This window comes from Nomascus leucogenys, chromosome 18, assembly GCF_006542625.1.
Source record: "Nomascus leucogenys isolate Asia chromosome 18, Asia_NLE_v1, whole genome shotgun sequence".
Taxonomy (NCBI): Eukaryota; Metazoa; Chordata; class Mammalia; order Primates; family Hylobatidae; genus Nomascus; species Nomascus leucogenys.
In genome coordinates this window covers 84,662,909-84,684,150 of record NC_044398.1, presented here as the reverse complement: position 1 = coordinate 84,684,150, position 21,242 = coordinate 84,662,909, and positions in this window count along the sequence as shown.

The following is a 21,242-nucleotide window of genomic DNA, read 5'->3' as shown; positions in this document are numbered from 1 at the left end:
GCTAAGCCAAGTAAGCAAAAAAAATCCCATGTTTGCTGTTCCAGCGTGACCCTGGAGAGGCTCCTTTGAGGCTGCCGGGGTGCGGTGGGGGAGTCAGAAGGTGGCGTGTGTGCAGGGAGAGGAACATTGCCCCTGTCCTTCCTGCTCTGGGACCTGTTTGTTACTTGGTCTACCACAGGGCTGGCCCCCTTCCTACCTGCCTGCCAGTCATTTACTGTCCTGAGTCATTTCCCAAGAACATACTTGGAAAGCTTCCCACCTGTCCAGATACAATTTTTCAATATGCTAGTTGTGCTATTATATATATTTTTTCTTTTATATTTTATATTTATAAATGTATATTTTTTCTTCATTTGTTTGTTTCATTTTGTTTTTTGAAGTAGAATCTTGCTCTATGGTCCAGGCTGGAGGGCAGTGGTACAAATCAGGGCTCACTGCATTCTCAGCCTCTTGCGCTCAAGCTATCCTCCCACTCTAACCTCTCAAGCAGCTGGGACTACAGGTGCATGTCACCATGCCCAACTAATTTTTTTATTTTTATTATTTTACAGATGGGGTCTAACTACATTGTCCAGGCTGGTCTCAAACTCCTGGGCTCAAGTAATCCTCCTGTGTTGGCCTCCCAATGTGCTGGGATGGCAGGTGTCAGTTACCGCACCCTGCCACACATATTGGTTTGCATACACAGATCCTGGCTCATAACTCCCACAGCCCTTATTATGGTAAAAAGAATCTCTCTCTCTGATCTTTCCCTGCCTTCCTTTGACCTCCCCATGGCAGGACCCTAATCCGATTGTGGGTCGTGAGACCCTCATTCCGGAGAGGGTCCTGCCCCGTACACTAGAGGTAGAAATGCTATACAGAGAGGCCAGGAAGAATCTGAACAGACAAAACAGGACTTGCTGGGTTTAGATCATACCTTTTTTTTTTTTTTTTTTTTTTTTTTTTTTGAGATGGAGTTTTGCTCCGCCACCAGGTTGGAGTGCAGTGGCACGATCTCAGCTCACTGTAACCTCTGCCTCCTGGGTTCAAGTGATTCTTCTGCCTCAGCCTCCCAAGTAGCTGGGACTACAGGTGTGCACCGCCACACGCAGCTAATTTTTGTATTTTTAGTACAGACGGGGTTTCACCATGTTGGTCAGGATTGTCTCTATCTCTTGACCTCATGATCTGCCCGCCTCAGCCTTTCAAAGTGCTGGGATTACAGGCATGAGCCACTGCGCCCGACCAGATCATACCCTTTTTGTCCAATCACATTTGAACAAGGTTATTCATACTTCAATCATGCCTATCCAATGAAGTCTCCATAAAATGTCCCAGAAGACAGGGTTCAAGAACTTCTGGATAAGGCTGGGCATGGTGGCTCACATCTGCAGTCCTAGCACTTTGGGAGGCCAAGGAGGGCAGATCACCTGAGGTCAGGAGTTCGAGACCAGCCTGGCCAACATGGTGAAACCTCTTCTCTACTAAAAATACAAAAATTAGCCAGGTATGGTAGCATACAACTGTAATCCCAGCTACTTGGGAGGCTGAGGCACGAGAATCTCTTGAACCCAGGAGGCGGAGGTTGCAGAGAGCTGAGCCGAGATCATGCCACTGCACTCCAGCCTGGGTGACAGAGCCAGACTCTGTCTCAAAAGAAAAAAGAAAAAAAAAGGCCGAGTGCAGTGGCTCACTCCTGTAATCCCAGCACTTTGGGAGGTTGAGGTGGGTGGATCACCTGAGGCTGGGAGTTCGAGACCAGCCTGACCAACATGGAAAAACTCTGTCTCCACTAAAAATACAAAATTAGCTGGGCATGGTGGCAGGTGCCTATAATCCCAGCTAGTCAGGAGGCTGAGGCAGGAGGAATTGCTTGAACTTGGGAGGCAGAGGTTGCAGTGAGCCGAGATGGCGCCATTGCACTCTAGTCTGGGAAATAAGAGTGAAACTGTCTCAAAACAAAACAAAACAAAGCAAAGCAAAACAAAACAAAACGAAAACCTTCTGGGTAGCCAAACATGTGGAGGTTTCCGGGAGGGTGAATGGTTAACAAGAACTCATGCAAGAGCCAGGAGAGTGGCCCATCCCAACACCATGAGGACAGAAGTGCCTGCACTCAGACCTTACCCTATGTATCTCTTCATCTAATTGTTTATTTGTATCTATTAAAATATCCTTAGGAATAATCCAGTAAATATAAGTAATTGTTTCCTTGAGTTCTGTGAGCTACTCTAGCAAATAAATCGCATCCAAGGACCGGGTCATTGGAATCCCAACTTGAAGCTGGTCAGTCAGAGGTTCTGGATGCCTGGACTTGTCACTTGTGTCTGAAGAGGGAGTTGAATTTTTGACACTGAGCCCTTGGTCTGTGGGATCTGATGCTATCTCCGGATCGACAGTGTCGGAATTGAATTGGAGGGCACCCAGCTGGTGTCTGCGGCAGTATCGATTGCTTGCTTGTGGTGGGGAGAATCCCCCACATTTCTTTTTTTTTTTTTTTTTTTTTTTTTGGAGACAGAGTTTCGCTCTTGTTGCCCAGGCTGGAGTGCAATGTTGCGATCTTGGCTCACTGCAACCTCCGCCTCTCGGGTTCAAGTGATTCTCCTGCCTCAGCCTCCCAAGTAGCTGGGATTATAGGTATGCACCACCACGCCTGGCTAATTTTTTGTATTTTTAGTAGAGAGGGGGTTTCACCATGGCCAGGCTGGTCTTGAACTCCTGACCTCAGGTGATCCACCCGCCTAGGCCTCCCAGAGTGCTGGGATTACAGGCGTGAGACACCGCGCCCAGCCAATCCCCCACATTTCATCACAGAAGTTTTCTGTGTTTATTGTTGTGTGGCATGACAGCAGAGGAAAACATTTAGAGCTTTTCCTACCACTAGCACAATTCCAAAACATCTTACTTTGGTTCTGCCCAACATTGAGATTGTTGGGCGTCATTCATTCTTCTCAAATAAAAAATATGACGTCCAGATAGCATGATAACAAAAGCTCACTCATTCCATAAATGTTTATTAAGTTTCATTAAGTGTCAGGAGCTAGACCAGATATTGAGGAAACAGCAATGACAAGAGAGAAATTCTTGCTTTTATTGAGCCTCAGTCAACAGGAAAGACGGATATTAAAAAAACAATTATAAACAGGAGGAATATTTTGAAAGAGGAAGTACAAGGTGTAATAGCAAGGAGCTTATAACAGAGGAAGCTGGATGCAGGGTGGGAGTCTGAAAAAAACTCCTTGAGGAGCAGACATTTCAGCTAGGCTGAGAGGATGTAGAAGGGGTATTCAGACAGAAAATACCACAGCTCTGTAGGTCTAAAAGAGAAATAGAGCAAGAGCAAGAGAGATGTTTGAAGAAAATAGAAGTCCTGGCTGGGCGTGGTGGCTCATGCCTATAATCCCAGCACTTTGGGAGGCTGAGGTGGGTGGATCACAAGGTCAGGAGTTCGAGACCAGCCTGACCAACATGGTGAAACCCCGTCTCTACTAAAAATACAAAAATTAGCCAGGCGTGGTGGTGGATGCCTGTAATCACAGTCACTCAGGAGGCTGAGGCAGGAGAATCGCTTGAACCTGGGAGGCGGAGGTTGCAGTGAGCCGAGATCACGCCACTGCACTCCAGCCTGTGGAAGGAGTGAGACTTCATCTCAAAAAAAAAAAAAAAAAAAAAAAAGAAAATAGAAGTCCTGAATGGCTGAACTGTAGAGAGTGAGGTGGAATCTGTGAGAGACATCAAATACAATTTGAGGGGAAATAGAAGAGTCTTTGCTCTTCACATCCTCCAAAATTTGGCATTTGATAGACAAATGACCTTCTCTCCTCCAACTCTACATGACAAATGTTTTTGCCAGTTTAGAAACAAATAGACAACGTACCATGGTCTGAATGTCTTCCATGTTCGCGGTACATCCAGAGAAAAGTTGGCCATGCAGCCTGTCACCCTGGCTAAGCTAATTGGTACGGAGAAGACACCTGACCCAGAAAAGCCAATCTGTAGGCTGGTCAGTGACTTGTGAAAACAGCTTGCTACAAAAGCTTTGTGAAACAGAGGCAGCTTAGACTACAAACCAATTAAGAATGTCTCTCTTGGAGCATTTGAATACAAAGCATCAAAGCCAGTTAGTCAACAGCAGGAGAAACAGAGGCCGAGTCACCAAGACAATGTAATGGTGAAACCCTTAAGTAGGAAATCCCCAAAACCTGCAACTGAGGGTCTTCAGGTCCCTAAAGTACAGTTCTACTGCCATAAGACCTGGCTGTCCCTGGATTCCCCTAAGGCCTGGCTGTGGGGTGGAGGGTCTTATCTTCCTATTTCCCCACATGTCCCTACGGAAATCCTCATTCACCTCTGGATCGTGCTCCATAAAGTGGTGTTTGGGTCCTATCAGCATTCTTCATTGCTGACCGGGGCAAGTCAGTGTTAGGGCCATCTGAAGATGTGGCCTTGATGTTTTCATCAATAATGGCTCTGTACCCTCTAATAACATTCAGTGCCAAGTGGAGGGAGAAAGGAAATTAATCTTGCTGAGTACCCACTTTGCGCAGGCAAGATATCAATTGTCCTTATAACTATCCAAAGAGGTGCAGTTGACCTCATTTGACAGCCGGTAGAAGACAGAATCAAGACCCAAACCCAGGTCTTTCTCCCATCTTCCAGATTATTTTTGCGACATTGTGTTGCCTCCTTCGTTCATTTAAATATATATTTATGGGCCAGGTGTGGTGGCTAAAGCCTGTAATCCCAGCACTTTGGGTCAAGACAGGAGGATCACTTAAGACCAGGAGTTTGAGACTTGCCTGGGCAACATAGCAAGACCCCATCTCTATAAAAATACACACACACGGGGGTGGAGCCAAGATGGCCGAATAGGAACAGCTCCGGTCTACAGCTCCCAGCCTGAGTGACACAGAAGATGGGTGATTTCTGCATCTCCGTTTAAGGTACCAGGTTCATCTCACTAGGGAGTGCCAAACAGTGGGTGCAGGACAGCCCGTGCAGCGCGCTCTGTGCGAGCCGAAGCAGGGCGAGGCATTGCTTCGCTCGGGAAGCGCAAGGGGTGAGGGAGTTCCCTTTCATAGTCACAGAAAGGGGTAACAGACGGCACCTGGAAAATCGGGTCAGTCCCACCCTAATACTGCGCTTTTCCAATGGGCCTGGAAAATGGCACACCAAGAGATTGTGGCCTGCACCTGGCTCGGAGGGTCCTATGCCCACGGAGTCTCGCTGATTGCTAGCACAGCAGTCTGAGATCAAACTGCAAGGCAGCAGCGAGGCTGGGGGAGGGGTGCCCGCCATTGCCCAGACTTGCTTAGGTAAACAAAGCAGCCAGGAAGCTTGAACAGGGTGGAGCCCACCACAGCTCAAGGAAGCCTGCCTGCCTCTGTAGGCTCCACCTCTGGGGGCAGGGCACAGACAAACAAAATTTCAGCAGGAACCTCTGCAGACTTAAATGTCCCTGTCTGACTGACAGCTTTGAAGACAGTAGTGGTTCTCCTAGCACGCAGCTGGAGATCTGAGAACGGACAGGCTGCCTCCTCAAGTGGGTCCCTGACCCCGGAGCAGCCTAACTGGGAGGCACCCCCCAGTAGGGACAGACTGACACCTCACTCGGCCGGGTACTCCTCTGAGACAAAACTTCCAGAGGAACTATCAGACAGCTGAATTTGTGGTCTCACGAAAATCTGCTGTTCTGCAGCCACCGCTGCAGACACCCAGCCAAACAGGGTCTGGAGTGGACCTCTAGCAAACTCCAACAGACCTGCAGCTGAGGGTCCTGTCTGGTAGAAGGAAAACTAACAAACAGAAAGGACATCCATGCCAAAAACCCATCTGCACATCACCATCATCAAAGACCAAAAGTAGATAAAACCACAAAGATAGGGGAAAAAACAGAGCAGAAAAACTGGAAACTCTAAAAAGCAGAGCACCTCTCCTCCTCCAAAGGAATGCAGTTCCTCACCAGCAACGGAACAAAGCTGGATGGAGAATGACTTTGACGAGTTGAGAGAAGAAGGCTTCAGATGATCAAACTACTCCGAGCTATGGGAGGAAATTCAAAACAATAGCAAAGAAGTTAAAAACTTTGAAAAAAAATTAGACGAATGGATAACTAGAATAACCAATGGAGAGAAGGGCTTAAAGGAGCTGATGGAGCTGAAAGCCAAGTATGGAGAACTACGCGAAGACTGCAGAAGCCTCAGTAGCTGATGCGATCAACTGGAAGAAAGGGGATCAGTGATGGAAGATGAAATGAATGAAATCAAGCGAGAAGGGAAGTTTAGAGAAAAAAGAATAAAAAGAAATGAACAAAGCCTCCAAGAAATTTGGGACTATGTGAAAAGACAAAACCTGCGTCTGATTGGTGTACCTGAAAATGACGGGGAGAGTGGAACCAAGTTGGAAAACACTTTGCAAGATATTATCCAGGGGAACTTCCCCAATCTAGCAAGGCAGGCCAACATTCAGATTCAGGAAATACAGAGAATGCCACAAAGATACTCCTCAAGAAGAGCAACTCCAAGTCATATAATTGTCAGATTCACCAAAGTTGAAATGAAGGAAAAAATGTTAAGGGCAGCCAGAGAGAAAGGTCGGGTTACCCACAAAGGGAAGCCCATCAGACTAACAGCTGATCTCTCAGCAGAAACTCTACAAGCCAGAAGAGAGTGGGGGTGATATTCAACATTCTTAAAGAATTTTCAACCCAGAATTTCATATCCAGCCAAACTAATCTTCATAAGTGAAGGAGAAATAAAATACTTTACAGACAAGCAAATGCTGAGTGATTTTGTCACCACCAGGCCTGCCCTAAAAGAGCTCCTGAAGGAAGCACTAAACATGGAAAGGAACAACTGGTACCAGCGCCTGCAAAAACATGCCAAATTGTAAAGACCATCGAGGCTAGGAAGAAACTGCATCAACTAACGAGCAAAATAACCAACTAACATCATAATGACAGGATCAGATTCACACATAACAATATTAACTTTAAATGTAAGTGGGCTAAATGCTCCAATTAAAAGACACAGACTGGCAAATTGGATAAGGAGTCAGGACCCATCAGTGTGCTGTATTCAGGAAACCCATCTCATGTGCAGAGACACACGTAGATGCAAAATAAAGGGATGGAGGAAGATCTATCAAGCAAATGGAAAACAAAAAAAAGGCAGGGGTTGCAATCCTAGTCTCTGATAAAATAGACTTTAAACCAACAAAGATCAAAAGAGACAAAGAAGGCCATTACATAATGGTAAAGGGATCAATTCAACAAGAAGAGCTAACTATCCTAAATATATATGCACCCAACACAGGAGCACCCAGATTCATAAAGCAAGTCCTGAGTGACCTACAAAGGGACTTAAACTCCCACACAATAATAATGGGGATTTTAACACCCCACTGTCAACATTAGACAGATCAACGAGACAGAAAGTTAACAAGGATAGCCAGGAATTTAACTCAGCTCTGCACAAAGTGGACCTAATAGACATCTACAGAACTCTCCACCCCAAATCAACAGAATATACATTTTTTTCAGCACCACACCACACCTATTCCAAAATTGACCACATAGTTGGAAGTAAAGCTCTCCTCAGCAAATGTAAAAGAACAGAAATTATAACAAACTCTCTCTCAGACCGCAGTGCAATCAAACTAGAACTCAGGATTAAGAAACTCACTCAAAACCGCTCAACTACATGGAAACTGAACAACCTGCTCCTGAATGACTATTGGGTACATAATGAAATGAAAGCAGAAATAAAGATGTTCTTTGAAACCAACGAGAACAAAGACACAACATACCAGCATCTCTGGGACACATTCAAAGCAGTGTGTAGAGGGAAATTTATAGCACTAAATGTCCACAAGAGAAAGCAGGAAAGATCCAAAATTGACACCCTAACATCACAATGAAAAGAACTAGAAAAGCAAGAGTAAACACATTCAAAAGCTAGCAGAAGGCTAGAAATAACTAAAATCAGAGCAGAACTGAAGGAAATAGAGACACAAAAACCCTTCAAAAAATTAATGAATCCAGGAGCTGGTTTTTTGAAAAGATCCACAAAATTGATAGACTGCTAGCAAGACTAATAAAGAGGAAAAGAGAGAAGAATCAAATAGATGCAATAAAAAATGAAAAAGGGGATATCACCACCGATCCCACAGAAATACAATCTACCATCAGAGAATACTACAAAAACCTCTATGCAAATGAACTAGAAAATCTAGAAAAAATGGTTAAATTCCTTGACAAATACACCCTCCCAAGACTAAACCAGGAAGAAGTTGAATCTCTGAATAGACCAATAACAGGCTCTGAAATTGAGGCAATAATTAATAGCTTACCAACCAAAAAGAGTCCAGGACCTGATGGATTCACAGCCGAATTCTACAAGAGGTACAAGGAGGAACTGGTACCATTCCTTCTGAAACTATTCCAATCGATAGAAAAAGAGGGAATCCTCCCTAACACATTTTATGAAGCCAGCATCGTCCTGATACCAAAGCCTGGCAGAGACATAACCAAAAAAGAGAATTTCAGACCAATATCCTTGATGAACATTGATGCAAAAATCCTCAATAAAATACTGGCAAACCGAATCCAGCAGCACATCAAAAAGCTTATCCACCATGATCAAGTGGGCTTCCTCCCTGGGATGCAAGGCTGGTTCAACATACACAAATCAGTAAGTGTAATCCAGCATATAAACAGAACCAAAGACAAAAACCACATGATTATCTCAATAGATGCAGAAAAGGCCTTTGACAAAATTCAACAACCCTTCATGCTAAAAACTCTCAATAAATTAGGTATTGATGGGACGTATCTCAAAATAATAAGAGCTATCTATGAAAAACCCACAGCCAATATCATACTGAATGGGCAAAAACTGGAAGCATTCCCTTTGAAAACTGGCACAAGACAGGGATGCCCTCTCTCACCACTCCTATTCAACATAGTCCTGGAAGTTCTGGCCAGGGCAATCAGGCAGGAGAAGGAAATAAAGGGTATTCAATTAGGAAAAGAGGAAGTCAAATTGTCCCTGTTTGCAGATGACATGATTGTATATCTAGAAGACCCCACCGTCTCAGCCCAAAATCTCCTTAAGCTGATTAGCAACTTCAGCAAAGTCTCAGGATACAAAATCAATGTACAAAAATCAGAAGCATTCTTGTACACCAATCACAGACAAACAGAGAGCCAAATCATGAGTGAACTCCCATTCACAACTGCTTCAAAGAGAATAAAATACCTAGGAATCCAACTTACAAGGGATGTGAAGGACCTCTTCAAAGAGAACTACAAACCACTGGTCAATGAAATAAAAGAGGATACAAACAAATGGAAGAACATTCCATGCTCATGGGTTGGAAGAATCAATATCGTGAAAATGGCCATACTGCCCAAGGTAATTTATAGATTCAATGCCATCCCCATCAAGCTACTAATGACTTTCTTCACAGAATTGAAAAAAACTACTTTCAAGTTCATATGGAACCAAAAAAGAGCCCACATCGCCAAGTCAATCCTAAGCCAAAAGAACAAAGCTGGAGGCATCACGTTACCTGACTTCAAACTATACTACAAGGCTACAGTAACCAAAACAGCATGGTACTGGTACCACAACAGAGACATAGATCAATGGAACAGAACAGAGCCCTCAGAAATGATGCTGCATATCTACAACTATCTGATCTTTGACAAACGTGACAAAAACAAGAAATGGGGAAAGGATTCCCTATTTAATAAATGGTGCTGGGCAAACTGGCTAGCCATACGTAGAAAGCTGAAACTGGATCCCTTCCTTACACCTTATACAAAAATTAATTCAAGATGGATTAAAGACTTAAATGTTAGACCTAAAACCATTAAAATCCTACAAGAAAACCTAGGCAATACTATTCAGGACATAGGTGTGGGCAAGGACTTCATGTCTAAAACACCAAAAGCAATGGCAACAAAAGCCAAAATTGACAAATGGGATCTCATTAAACTAAAGAGCTTCTGCACAGCAAAAGAAACTACCATCAGAGTGAACAGGCAACCTACAGAATGGGAGAAAATGTTTGCAACCTACTCATCTGACAAAGGGCTAATATCCAGAATCTACAATGAACTCAAACAAATTTACAAGAAAAAAAACGAACAACCCCATCAAAAAGTGGGCGAAGGACATGAACAGACACTTCTCAAAAGAAGACATTTATACAGCCAAAAAACATATGAAAAGATGCTCATCATCACTGGCCATCAGAGAAATGCAAATCAAAACCACAGTGAGATACCATCTCACACCAGTTAGAATGGTGATCATTAAAAAGTCAGGAAACAACAGTTGCTGGAGAGGATGTGGAGAAATAGGAACACTTTTACACTGTTGGTGGGACTGCAAACTAGTTCAACCATTGTGGAAGTCAGTGTGGCAATTCCTCAGGGATCTAGAACTAGAAATACCATTTGACCCAGCCATCCCATTACTGGGTATATACCCAAAGGACTATAAATCATGCTGCTATAAAGACACATGCACACGTATGTTTATTGTGGCACTATTCACAATAGCAAAGAGTTGGAACCAACCCAAATGTCCAACAACGATAGACTGGATTAAGAAAATGTGGCACATATACACCATGGAATACTATGCAGCCATAAGAAATGGTGAGTTCATGTCCTTTGTAGGGACATGGATGAAGCTGGAAACCATCATTCTCAGTAAATTATCGCAAGGACAAAAAACCAAACACCGCGTGTTCTCACTCATAGGTGGGAATTGAAGAATGAGAACTCATGGACACAGGAAGGGGAACATCACACTCCGGGGACTGTTGTGGGGTGGGGGAATGGGGGAGGGACAGCATTAGGAGATATACCTAATGCTAAAGGACGAGTTAATGGGTGCAGCAAACCAACATGGCACATGGATACATATGTAACAAACCTGCACATTGTGCACATGTACCCTAAAATCTAAAGTATAATAAAAAAAAATACACACACATACACACACACACACACACACACTTCTCTCAAGGGGTTCTACCTTATTTACATCTTTGCTGAAAACTGCAGAATTGCTTGACAAATTGCTTTGTTTTAGGAACTTTGTATCCTAACTTTTACAGAAGGCAATTATGAAGAATCAAGTAAGAAAGAAAACATTTTCATTTAGATTCAGTAGCCTCACAAAGAAACTGGAAGTCTGCTAATATATTTTGTTTTTGTATAGACATGTTTTAATTACCTACATTTGTTATATTATGAAGTTCTATTAGCTTTAATAATTCATAAATATAATTGAAATGGGTAATTCAGAAATAGGGTTGAAATTTACCTAAAAACCATTCACTTTAAAATGAAAAGCAATGTATTTTAGTTAACTCTTCAGAATGTGGTGTGAACATTATCTAGTGGTGACCGGTTAGGTAACCCAGAAATAGGGTTGAAATTTACCTCAAAACCATTCACTTTAAAATGAAAAGCGATATATTTTAGTTAACTCTTCAGAATGTGCTGTGAACATTACCTAGTGGTGACTAGATGCGTCTAACCATGGTCTACCCTTCCCTCTTGGAATTAGCAAATCAAAATCCTTGGATTAGATCTAGGTGTGGTTAATATGTTCACAGTAAGCACAAGAGATGAAGTGGATGTGGGAATTTAAAGCTCAAAATGTAGAAACAGTGGTTCTCCATCACCGCCAGAGCACGTTAAAACAAAAATAAAAAAACCAACATACAAACAAAACCCTCTACCATGGTCCAGCTTCAAAAATCATTTTAGTAGGTGGTGGCTTTTGTTTTAAAGGGAATGAAAAATGTATATTTTAGTCACATATTAAAATTACTACTAGCTGGGCATGGTGGGGCATGCCTGTAGTTCTAGCTACTCAGGAGGCTGAGGCAGGAGGATCGCTTGAGCTCAGGGGTTTGAGGTTACAGTGAGCTATGATTGCACCACTGTTCTCCAGCCTGGGTAACAGAGTAAGACCCTGTCTTAAAAGAGAAAAGAAAAGAAAGAGAGAGGAAGGGAGGGAAAGAGGGAAGCAGGGAAGGAAGGAAGGAAGGAAGGAAGGAAGGAAGGAAGGAAGGAAGGAAGGAAGGAAGGAAAGAAAGAAAGAAAGAGAAAGAAAAAAGAAAGAAAGAAAGAAAGAAAGAAAGAAAGAAAGAAGGAAAGAAAGAAAGAGGAGGGAGGGAGGGAGGGAGGGATACTAATATCCTTTCTCTCTCTACCTGGTACCGAATGTTATTAGAGCCATTATCCATGCAAAACATCAAGGCCACGTTTCCAGATAGCCATAACACTGATTTCCCCCTCTCTGCAATGAGGACCGCTATAGGTCCCAAACACCACTTTATGGAACTGGATCCAGAGGTGAATGAGGTTTTCTGTAGGGACACAGAAAATAAAATTACTATAAGAAATTTAAAAAGCTTTTATTTATATGAACAAAAAGAAAGAGGAACATTATTTTCACATACCCATCCAGGGTGCAGAAGTGAGAGTGTCTCAGTGGGAAGAGCAAAAACTTGTTTTATGCACAAATTTTTAATCAAACACCATTACTGCCAACCAACCAAAAGTGGCTTTCAGCCTCATTGACTAAAATGATTGTTTGAGATTCAGCTATCAAGTCCACATTCCAGGCAGCCTGACCTTTCTGGAAGTTATACATGACACTTCTATTTACATCCCCTTTGCTAGAACTTAGGCACATGGCTACTTCTGTCTGTGGCTATGTGGCTAGAAATAGGAAGTCTACTACTAAAAAAGAAGAAAACAGATACAGGGGCCACTAGCAATGGCAGTTGGTGTCCTCAGGGGTTGGATGATATAAATATTCAGGAGGAAATGCTTTTTAAAATTAAACTATAATAATGATATTGACTTTCCCAAAAAGGTCAAGTGACTCTCATTTATTACTCTAGGGCATAACATTGCCATTGGTCAGAGTGGAGAATAATTTCCCAAAGAGAAGCAATGCTTAGCAGGAGACAGAGAGGAATGGATTTTCAGAACAGAGTAGGGGCTCAGGTCTGACTGGTTGCTGTCGATGGTCAGACAGAAGAAACATTGCCTTCTCTGCAGCAGTGGTTCCTAGCACCAGCAGCTCAGGTCACCTGTTTCTTATCTCTTGGAATCAGGACAAATCATGAGTTTTGATGACTTGAAACTTGAACTCTGGATATTTAAAGGAGCCTGCAGTGTTTTTAAACCAAATGATCACATTAGGTTAAGAAAATTACTGAATTTGCTGTACATCAACCTTGGGGGTAAGCTAGAGCTATGTATTTTATATGGTAGAGTTGATTCCATTAAAAATAAGACAGTTGATCAGAAATAAAACTACACCTTCAGTTTTAGTGAAAAGGGGCTTTTAAATGAATCTTACTTTTCCCCAGATTAAACTATAATTTGAAAATGGATTCATTCATTTTATTTGCTCATTCACTAGGTCAAGCATTGATTGGGTATCTCTGAGTACTTGATGGGTGTACAGAGATGACCTAAACAGCTTGATTCTTGGCCGGGCGTGGTGGCTCATGCCTATAATCCCAGCACTTTGGGAGGCCCAAGTGGGTGGATCACCTGAGGTCAGGAGTTCAAAACCAGCCTGGCCAACATGGCGAAACCCCGTCTGTACTAAAAATACAAAAATTAGCTAGGCATGGCAGCAGGCGCCTGTAATCCCAGCTACTCAGGAGGCTGAGGCACAAGAATCGCTTGAACCTGGGAGGCAGAGGTTGCCGTGAGCCGAGATCGTACCACTGCACTCCAGCCTGGATGACAGAGCAAGACTCTGTCTCAAAAAAACAGTTTGATTCTTTTATTTTCAATTATTACTTTTTTTTTCTTTTTTAATAGAGATGAGGTCTCACTATGTTGCCCAGGCTGGTGCTGAACTCCTGGGCTCCAACAACCCTCCTGCTTCAACTTCCCAAAGTGCTGAAATTAGAGGCACACCATACCTGGCAGCTTGATTCTTTTGAAATCAATTTTGATTGATTTGCAGTTGTCCATGGTTTCTAGTGACACTATAAGTTTCTTGGCTTTTTATTCAGCTGTGAAGGCAGTGTAATGGAAAGAACATTGAGTTAGGCTGGGGTGTTTTCCAAGACCAACAACCAATTCTCTGTGAACATTAAATGAATATCCTAAAATTCAATTGAATTCTGACAATAACTACTGTCAACTGAGAATGACGAGGCCCATACATGTGGAAAGGAGAGTTTTCTTTCTCATAAAGCATTGCAGCCTGCAGAGTGACAGGCTGGAAAGTGCAGGTGCTGGCCGGAAGCCAGAAACAGATGCTTCAAGGGAGTGGCAAAGGGCACAGGAATTTATACTGAGTGGGCTGGCCGAATATGCGTATTCAATAAGCTATAGCAGGAGTTGTGAATATTTATGAAAGGAGAAACATGAGCTTCATGCCCCTTCGTGAGTCCCATGTACAGAAACGGTGGTGATAGCATGATCTGAGGGTAGAGTTTTTGGCCCTCTGACCTCAAAAGATGAAGCAGAGGGCACAGAAACCCCTACTGCACATTCTTTGTAGACTGGCCAGAACCACTCTGTGGTCAGTGGCCTCTTATCATGGGGGGTGGCCTCACATAGTTGATTGATACGAGAGCCTTTTGAAAGGGCTGGTTTCTGTTAAGCCCTTAGGAAAGAAAGCCTTATCATGCTTAGCTAGGGAGAGGGCATAATAAGGTATGTCCAACCTCCTATCCCATCATGACACAGAACTCAGTTTTCAAGGTTACTATGGGTTCTCTTTAACCAAGAGAGGGTCTGTTTAGTCCGTTGCGCAGTTTAGAATTTTATTTTTATTTCTGGCTGCCCAAAGCTATTACTAGCATAGACACCACAGGTTAAGGACTCAGTCCCACAAAGCTCCTCCCACTTCACATATCAATTACAAGTCTCAGGTTCTGGCACTTCTGGCTGTCCTTGCTACAAATCAAGAGCTACTATAATCTCCCCCCACCTCCCCGCTGATTCGATAATTTGAAATAATGGCTCACAGAACTCAGGGAAATACCTTACTTATGTTTATCAGTTTATTATAAAGGCTGCAACTCAGGAAGTCAAATGGAAGAGATGCATAGGGCGAGGTATGGGGATCAGGGAAAGCCCTCTCCAGATACACCACCCTCCTAGCACCTCAGTATATTCACCAACCCAGGAGAGCATCAAATCTCATTGCTCAAGAGTTGTTTGTTTTTTCCTTGAGACGGAGTCTTACTCTGTTGCCCAGGCTGGAGTGCAGTGGCACGATCTTGGCTCACTGCAACTGCCACCTCCCAGGTTCAAGCAATTCTCCTGCCTCAGCCTCCTGAGTAGCTAGGATTACAGGCGTGTGCCACCACGCCCCGCTAACTTTTTGTATTTTTAGTAGAGATGGGGTTTCACCATGTTGGTCAGGCTAGTCTGGAACTCCTGACCTCATGATCTGCCTGCCTCAGCCTCCCAAAGTGCTGGGATTACAGGCGTGAGCCACCACGCCTGGTCGAGTTGTTTTTTTAAAAAAATAGAGTTTACTCTCCAGCACTGCCCTTCTCTTCCTGGAGGTCAGTGAGTGGGGCTAATAGTTTCAACCCTCTAATCATTTGGTCTTTTTGATGACCAGCCCCATCCTGAGGCTACCTACGGGCCCTGCCCTAAGTAACTCATTATTGACTTAAGCTCAGCTGTGATCAAATTGCTCCGTACGAGTAACAAGACACTCCTATCTCTTAGGAAATGCCAGGACTTTTTTTTTTTTTTTTTTTTTTTGAGATGGAGTCTTGCTCCATCGCCCAGGCTGGAGTGCAGCGGCGTGATCTTGGCTCACTGCAACCTCCGCCTCCTGGGTTCAAGTGATTCTTCTGCCCCAACTCCTCGAGTTGCTGGGATTACAGGCATGCACCACCATGCCCAGCTAATTTTTGTATTATTATTATTTTTTTTTACAAAGAGTTTTGCTCTTTTTGCCTAGGCTGGAGTGCAATGGCGCCATCTTGGCTCACCACAAACTCCACCTCCCGGGTTCAAGCGATTCTCCCTGCCTCAGCCTCCCTAGTAGCTGGGATCACAGGCGCCTGCCACCACGCCCAGCTAATTTTTTGTATTTTTAATAGAGATGGGGGTTTCACCATGTTGGCCAGGCTGGTCTTGAACTCCTGACCTCAGGTGATCCTTACCCGCCTTGGCCTCCACAAGTGCTGGGATTACAGGCATGAGCCACCACGCCTGGCCAATTTTTGTATGTTTATTTTTATTTTTTGAGACGGAGTTTCACTCTTGTTGCCCAGGCTGGAGTATAATGGCGTGATCTCAGCTCACTGCAACCTCTGCCTCCTGGGTTCAAGAGATTCTCCTGCCTCAGCCTCCTGAGTACATGGGATTATAGACACGCGCTACCATGGCTGGCTAATTTGTATTTTTAGAGACAGGGTTTCTCCATGTTGGTCAGGCTGGTCTTGAACTCCTGACCTCAGGTGATCCACCAGCCTTGGCCTCCCAAAATGCTGAGATTGCAGGCATGAGCCACCATGCCCGGCCAAGGAAATGTCAGGCGTTTTTAGGAGCCTTGTGCCAGGAACCAGGGACAAAGACCAAATACACATACAGCAGTTAGGAAAACCAGAGCTTAAGTCAGCCTCCGTGTAAACTTGGACAAGTCTCTTAATCTTTTTGGGTCCTAGTTTCCTCAATCTTATCATTTATAGTTGAATTAGGCAAGGGGTCTAAAGTCAAATCTCTGCAGTGGCCAGGCATGTGACATAAATGAAATGATCCTGACTTCAGAAAAAAGGAGGCAGAGTCTGTTCTGCTTTCCTTTTAACTCAGGCTTAAGAAAACAACAGTGAGTAGCTGGGTGCTGTGGCTCACGCCTGTAATCCCAGCACTTTGGGAGGCGGAGGTGGGCAGATCAACTGAGGTCAGGAGTTCAAGACCAGCCTGGTCAACGTGGTGAAACCTCAACTCTATTAAAAATATCTCTATTTATTGTTTATTTTTTGAGACGAAGTCTTGCTCCATCTGGAGTGCTCAGGCTGGAGTGCAGTGGCGCAATCTCACCTCACTGCAACCTCCCCATCCCGGGTTCAAGTGATTCTCCTGCCTCAGCCTCCTGAGTAGCTGGGTTACAGGTGTGCGTCACCATGCCTGGCTAATTTTTGTATTTTTAGTAGAGACAGGGATTTTGCTATGTTGGCCAGCCTGGTCTCGAACTCCTAACCTCAGGTGACCCCCCTGCCTTGGCCTCCCAAAGTGCTAGGATTACAGGCGTGAGCCACCGTGCTTGGCCTAATTACTGAAATTTATTGAGGGCTTACTCTGTGCCTGACACTGTTCTAAGTACTTTACGTTAACTCAACAACCCCAAGAGGTAGGTACTATTCTTCTTTTTTATTGATGAAACAAATGAGGGACAGAGAAGTTAAGCAACTTATCCAAGGTTAACCAGTTAGACATGATAGAGTATGGAAATGGACCTAGGAAATTTGGCTCTAGCATCCATGTTCTTTTTTTTTTTTTCGAGACGGAGTCTCACTCTGTCGCCCAGGCTGGAGTGCAGTGGTACAGTCTTGGCTCACTGCAACCTCTGCCTCCTGGGTTCAAGCAATTCTCTGCCTCAGCCTCCCAAGTAGCTGGGATTATAGGCACCCGCCACCATGCCCAGATAATTTTTTGTATTTTTAGTAGAGATGGGGTTTCACCATCTTGGCCAGGCTGGTCTTAAACTCCTGACCTTGTGATCCACCTGCCTCGGCTTCCCAAAGTGCTGGGATTACAGGCATAAGCCACCACGCCCAGCCCATGCTCTTAACCATTACTGCTCTACTGGGCACCTAAAGATTAAGCTTTATTATATAGAGTCACATTACTCGTGTACAACTTTCTCTGGTACAGTTAGCTGCTGAGTTAAGTGGGCAGTGAAACCAAATGCTGACAAGGATGTGGAGCAACAGGAACTCTCATTCACTGCTGGTGAGAATGCAAAATGGTACAGCTTTGGAAGTCAGTTTGGCAGTTTCTTACAAACTAAACATATCCTTACGAATAATCCAGCAATCATGTACCTTGATATTTACCCAAAGGAAAACTTTTACGTCCATACAAAAACCTGCATATGGATGTTTATAGCAGCTTTCCTTATAATTGCCAAACTTTGGAGGTAACCAAGATGTTTGTTAGTAGGTGAATAGATAAATGGATGCACCGTGGTACATCCAGACAGCGGAATGCTATTCAGTGCTAAAAAGAAATGAGGTATCAAGCCATGAATACACATGGAGTAGTATGCATGGAGGAACCTTATATGCATATTACTAAGTGAAAAAAGCCAATCTGAAAAGGCTACATACTGTATGATTCTAACTATATAACATTTAGAAAAAGCAAAATATGAAGACAGTAAATGATCAGTGGCTGCCAGGGGTACGGGGTGTGAATGAATAGTTGGAGCACAGAGGATCTTTAAGTCAGTGAAACTATTCTGTATGATTCTATAGTGGTGGATACATGTCATTATACTTTTGTCCAAACCCATAGACTGTGCAACACCAAGAGAGAACCCTCAGGTAAACTATGGACTTTGGGTGAAAATGATGTGTCAAAGTAGGGTCATCAATTGTAACAAATTACCACTCTGGTGAAGGGTGTTGATAATGGGAAAGGCTGTGTGTGTATCAGGGCAGGGGATGTTTGGGAACTCTCTGTACCCTCTGCTCAATTTCACTATGAGCCTAAAACTGTTCTAAAATATAAAGTCTATTAAATAACATAGCTAGGACTGGGCACGGGTGGCTCATGCTTTTAATCCCAGCACTTTGGGAGGCTGAGGCAGGCAGATCACCTGAGGTCAGGAGTTCGAGACCAGACTAGCCAACATGGTGAAATCCTGTCTTTACTGAAAATACAAAAATTAGCCGGGCATTGTGGTGCATGCCTGTAGTCCCAGCTCAGGAGGCTGAGGCACCACAATTGCTTGAACTCGGGAAGTGGAGGTTGCAGTGAGCGGAGATTGCACCCCTGCACTCCAGCCTGGGCGACAGAGAGAGACTCTGTCTCAAAACAACAAAAACAACAACAAACATGTCTGGGCATAGGTAAGAAATAAGAAGGTAGATGGTGGAATGTGCAGCCCAGATCATTTTCTCAATCCTTATAAACCCCAGTGAAATACAAACTATCATCATTTCTAATTCACAGCTGCAGAAATGAATGCTTGGAAAAACTAATTTTTGCTTTCTCAATGCATCACATCACTGCTAAGTGGCCAAGTCAGGACTCAAACCCATATTGTCTGACTCTAAAGCTCAGAGAAATGTTTACTATGAAGCTACTGAGACTTAAGCCCTGGCACCTCCATTTGCATGAGTCCCTTCCCAGGTGCTAAGTGGATCCTAGCAATGTGTTCACATGGTCATATGTGTTTTTGTTGTTGTTTTTTTGTTTCATTTTTCTTGTAGAGATGGATGCTGTTCAGGCTGGTCTTGAACTCCTGGGCTCAAGCAATCCACCTGCCTTGGCCCCCTAGAGTTTTGGGATTACAGGTGTGAGCCACCATGTATGGCAGGTCATATGCTTTCTTTGTTTTTTTTTTCTTTTTGAGACAGAGTCTTGCTCTGTCGCCCAGGCTGGAGTACAGTGGCGCAATCTCGGCTCACTGCAAGCTCTGCCTCCCAGGTTCACGCCATTCTCCTGCCTCAGCCTCCCAAGTAGCTGGGACTACAGGCGCCCGCCACCACGCCCGGCTAATTTTTTGTATTTTCAGTAGAGACGGGGTTTCACCGTGTTAGCCAGGATGGTCTCGATCTCCTGACCTCGTGATCCACCCACCTCGGCCTCCCAAAGTGCTGGCATTACAGGCGTGAGCCACCACACCCAGCTAGGTCATATGCTTTTTAAAAATCTGTGGCTGGGCATGGTGGCTCACACCTGTAATCCCAGCACTTTGGGAGGCTGAGGTGGGTGGATCACCTGAGGTCAGGAGTTCGAGACAAGCCTGGCCAACATGGTGAAAACCCATCTTTACTAAAAATATAAAAATTAGCCAGGCATGGTGGTGGGCACTTGAAATCCCAGCTACTTGGAAGGCTGAGGCAGGAGAATCGCTTGAACCTGGGAGGCAGAGGATGCAGTGAGCCGAGATTGCACTAGTGCACTCCAGCCTGGGTGACAAGAGTGAAACTCCATCTCAAAAAAAAAAAAAAAAAAATTTTGTAAAACTAGGCCTGGCACAGTGACTCATGACTGTAATCCCAGTCCTTTGGAAGGCTGAGGCAGGAGGATTGCTGGAGCCTAGGAGTTCGAGACGAGGCTGGACAACATACCAAGACCTCGTCTCTATGAAAAATAATAAAAAAATTTTAAAAATTTGCAAAACTAGAAAATTTGCAAACGTAGTAGTTTGTTTCCTTACTCAGTTAAAACTACTGTTTCTTTCCATTCTGCCTTGCTTTTCTCCAATTTCCTCCAGGGTTGGGTGGAGCTGGGCGTTTTGCGGATAGGCTAAGAGGAATCTGAGTCGGGATATCTTCAGTTTGAGTTGGTGGGATATATTAGTGTGTTTTGCAGTCCCTTCTGAGATTGTTAAGTTATTGTGGGATGGCTTCCAGGAACGTCCTGCTGCCCACTGTGCCCACATACCTGTGTCCTGACTTGATGTACAGAACTGTTAACAGAAAGGGGTCCCAATCAGACCCCAAGAGAGGGTTCTTGGACCTCACACAAGAATTAGGGTTGAGTCCATGCAGTAAAGTGAAAACAAGTTTATTAGGAAATTAAAGGAATAAAAGAATGACTACTCCATAGGAAGAGCAGCAGCTTGGGCTGCTGGACTAAGGATACGTATAGTTATTTCTTTTTTTTTTTTTTTTTTTTTTTTTTTTTTGAGACGGAGTCTCGCTCTTTCACCCAGGCTGGAGTGCGGTGGCGCAATCTCGGCTCACTGCAGGCTCCGCCCCCTGGGGTTCACGCCATTCTCCTGCCTCAGCCTCCCGCGTAGCTGGGACTACAGGCACCCGCCACCTCGCCCGGCTAATTTTTTGTATTTTTAGTAGAGACGGGATTTCACCGTGTTAGCCAGGATGGTCTCGATCTCCTGACCTCGTGATCCACCCGCCTCGGCCTCCCAAAGTGCTGGGATTACAGGCTTGAGCCACTGCGCTCGGCCAGTTATTTCTTAATTATATGCTAAACAAGGGGTGGATTATTCATTAGTTTTCTGGAAAAGGGGTGGACAATTCCTGTAACTGAGAGTTCC